This window comes from Ursus maritimus, unplaced genomic scaffold (genome assembly GCF_017311325.1).
Source record: "Ursus maritimus isolate PB19 unplaced genomic scaffold, ASM1731132v1 scaffold_26, whole genome shotgun sequence".
NCBI classification, from domain to species: domain Eukaryota; kingdom Metazoa; phylum Chordata; class Mammalia; order Carnivora; family Ursidae; genus Ursus; species Ursus maritimus.
This window is the reverse complement of record NW_024425119.1, coordinates 18,791,085-18,795,132: the sequence shown is the minus strand read 5'-3', so window position 1 is coordinate 18,795,132 and position 4,048 is coordinate 18,791,085.

Below are 4,048 nucleotides of genomic sequence, written 5' to 3'. Positions count from 1 at the left end.
GCTTCCTAAGTGGATAGAGGAAACAGACTCCAGTTTAGGCTTCTTATAACTGAAATTCGACTTGCTGAGACATCACACGCTATGCCATTACCTTTTCTGCTGATTTTCTTCAAGTTCAACTTTAGTCATGTGGCTTCCCTCCTCATAATCTTTCCATGGCTCCCCATGACCTTCCAAGACATGGACAAGCTCCTCACTCTGGCATTCCAGGTCCTTCCTTATGAGACTCTAATTGTTCCAGCTTTATGTCTTACCACGAGCATAATTGCACGTGACTGCCACAAAGATAGGCCAGTGGAGTAGGTAGTGTTTTCTGCCCCAGAGTAGAGAGCAATTTCATCCACTGGCAGTAGAACTGAAGGTTTGTATGCCACGAATACTCTTTGGGCTCTCGGAAATAACAACACCCCCTGCCTTATGCTGTCAAAACAATTTGACCCTCAGAGATTCTCTTTTCTGCCCAATCAGTCCTTATTTTAAATCTTGTCCCTGATGGAGCTCACCCAGAGCTTTCAAACCCAGCTGGGCTACTGGATTTTTGCCTTTGGAAACTTGCCCTGCCCCTGTGTTGACACCATGGCATCCATCCATTTCTGGCTACTGGTCTTTGCTCTCAGATTTCCTTTTGGCAATTGTGTTGTTCCTTCGGCTTGGGCTGATTCTGACATCAGTCTTCATGCGACTTTGCCCCATCTGTCATTCAGTCATCCTCTACGCCCTTCTTGGCTTTAGCTGCCACTGCCCAGCCTCATGCCTTCAGGTGGGGGTTGGAAACACCCTCCTCTTCTAGTTGGCAGCCACTCCTCACACTACACCATATGCTGTAGCCAAACTAGCCTAGTCATCCAGTCTGGTGGCTGCCTAGAATTTCCTTCCTCCCGCGAGGGTTTTGAAGAATGGGAAGATACTATCTGTCTGAGATCTGCCCTAAATGCCATCTCTTATGTGAAGCTTTCTTTATCTGACTCCCTTGGACAAAATTAAGCAGTTCTCACTATGCATGCCCATAGCACTCTTTGTTTGGTCAAATTTGTATTAATCTCATCACTTCATGATTCCAAACCAAGCAAATGCTTCATCTGCCTTTATGGCCCAGCTCAAATGCCACTCTCTGTATCCCTCTTTGATGTTCTCCCCACCCATAGCAGAAGAAAACAATTCCTTTTCCTGTTTCCTTGACATTCAGGATAGATCTAAGTTCCTTAATGGCAGGAATATATTTTATTCTTCTTTGTATTCTCCAGGCCCAGCTCAGTGAGTTGTCAATAGGTTTCTGTAAAGCCTCACTGTTGACATGGACTTTTACCTATGTTATTTCATTTGATCCTCAAATGACAAATAAGAAAAAAAGAACAGTTATTATCCTCATGAGAAGAGGAAACCAAGGCTCCAAGTCATTAATCAATTAGTCCAATCCTACATAGGTATTACTGGAACCAGGTCTTAAAGGGACTTTAAGTCTAAGTAACTTACTACTAATCATTCATTCATTCAGTATCTGCATGCTAGAATTTCAAAGGCAAATAAAATAGGATCTTACCCTAAAAGGACTTACCTAAAGGTAACAACGAAAAAAATTAAACATATAATACATATAATACAGATTGAGACATACTTTGATAGAAGAAAGCCCAGAATTGTATCAGAACACATTCATGGAGATATATACATACTGAGATTATATGGGGGTGGAGAAGGGCCTAGAAACATTTTTATGTGGGATAAATACCACACTGGATCTTAGAGGACAAGTAGCAGTTAATCAAATGAATACATGGGGGAAAGAAATTTCTAGACATGAAGAAAGGGTGTACAAAGCCACAGAACTGTGGGAGGACACAGCCCTTCTGGGGAGCCACAAGCATATTAGAATGGCAGCTGCACTGAGTATGAGGACTAGGAAGGCAGAGAGGTGACACGCTCCTTGGAAGAGAGCGTGGACACATAACAAAGACAGTGTCAGAGCAGAATTACTCAACTCTCATTTGGCTTCCCTGTTCTCCATGAAAGGGCAATGACTTTTTTTTTTTTTTTAAAGGAAAGCCACCTTGGACATCATTAAGATTTAAAAGTGAAAGTAAGGGGCACCTGGGTGGCTCAGTCAGTTAAGCATCTGCCTTCAGCTCAGGCCATGATCCCAGGGTCCTGGAATCGAGTCCCGCATGGGGTTCCCTGCTCAGCAGGGAGCCTGCTTCTCCTTCTCCCTCTGCACCCTCCCCCCCACTCATGCTATCTCTCTCTCAAATAAATAAATAAAATCTTAAAAAATAAAATAAAAAAATAAAACTGAAAGTCAGCATGGTAGTAGCGGAGGAGATCATACACACTGGTTACTTCACATGACTTAAATGCCTCAGATCCAGCCAGACGGCTTAGGTGACGAATGAACTCCAGGAGGGCGTGTCCCCAAAATTCTCCTCCCTCCTCCAATTACTGCATAAAATGTGAGGAGCCACCATCATGATGTATTTTGAAAGGAATTACATGGCCTTCCTCTCCATTCTTCTTAGGGGTTTCTTCTTAGAGACAATTTAAATTAGGAAAGACTCATTTGTTAGTTTTAGGAGTATTTCTTAGTGTCATGCGGTAGGCGGAGTAACGGCCCCTCAAAGATGTCCACATCCTCATCTCCAGAACCTGTGAGTGTGTTACCTCACACAGCGAAAGGGATTTTGAAGATATGATCACATGAAACATTTTAAAAGGGGGAGATGTTCCTGGAATTTGGGGGGGGGGGGGCCAGTGTAATCATCGTGGTCTTCACAGGTGAGAAAGGGAGGTGGGAGAGTCAGCGTTAGAGAAGGAGATATAATGCTGGAACCAAGGAATGCATTTGCTGACTTTGAAGATGGAAGAAGCCCAGGAACTAAGAAACACAGGCAGCCTCTAGAAACCGGAAAAGTCAAGGAAAAAGATTCTCCCTGAAAGCCACCAAAAATGATACTGTGCTGCCAACACCTTGATTTTTAGCTCAGTGAGACCTGTTTTAGACATTTAATCTCCAAAACTATCAGATAATAAATTTATGTTGTTTTAAGCAGCTAAGTTTGTGGTAATTTGTTACAGCAAGAACAGAAAACTGAAACACCAGCCGTCAGGTTTCAAAATGCCCTTCATTTTTCAATGACTCTCTTCATTATTATTATATCTCCAATTTTTAGCACAATGCCAGGAACAAAATAGACACATAATAAAAATATTTAGATTTACTTAATTGATTAGATGATTCGTTCATTCATTCTTAGGAGCTTATATTTCACCTGTAAGTTAGGAGATTGAATCTTTCTGAAGTCTGCCAAATAGTTCTAGTAACATTTCCAACATTGTTCTGTAAGTCTCCAATGTGAAATGTAATGTATTTTTAGGACAAAAGAGTAACTGGATATTTGAATGTATTTTTAAGCAAAACTTTCAATGAAATATAAAATACATAAAGTACACAAATCTTGAATGAATAATTTCATTAATTTGTAAAAGGGAACACACCCATGCAACCACTCGCCAGATCAAGAAATAGAACATTGCTACCCTGAAGTGTCCCTCTTGCCCTATCCAATGACTGATTCCTTAAAAGTAACCAATCAGGACTTCTAATACCATAGATTAGCTTTGTCTGTTTTCCAAATGTATATAACCACAAACATATAATGTGTACTATTTTGTGTCTGGTTTACTTCAGTCAATAGTATTTGGGTGTCGTTTTCTCACCTGTTTCTACTCTCACTTCCGACACCAAATGTAGGGGTTTTATTTCCCACCTGAACCAATTTTCCCACATTCTGGACACCAACAGGGTGTCCTACAATTTCATTCAGACACTGTCTGGAATTAGCATAGATTCACAGATTAACGGCTCAATCCCACAGGACTGCCCCTACTTCAGAAGTCAGTCACAATTCCCTGGCTTCCTGTACTTCTGACAGACTGGCTCTTAGTTGAGGGAGTCCCACAATCCCTGTCAGGGTTTGATAATTTGCTAGAATAGCTCACAGAACTCAAGGCAATAGTTTATTTACTATCACCAGTTTATTATAAAGGATACAACTCA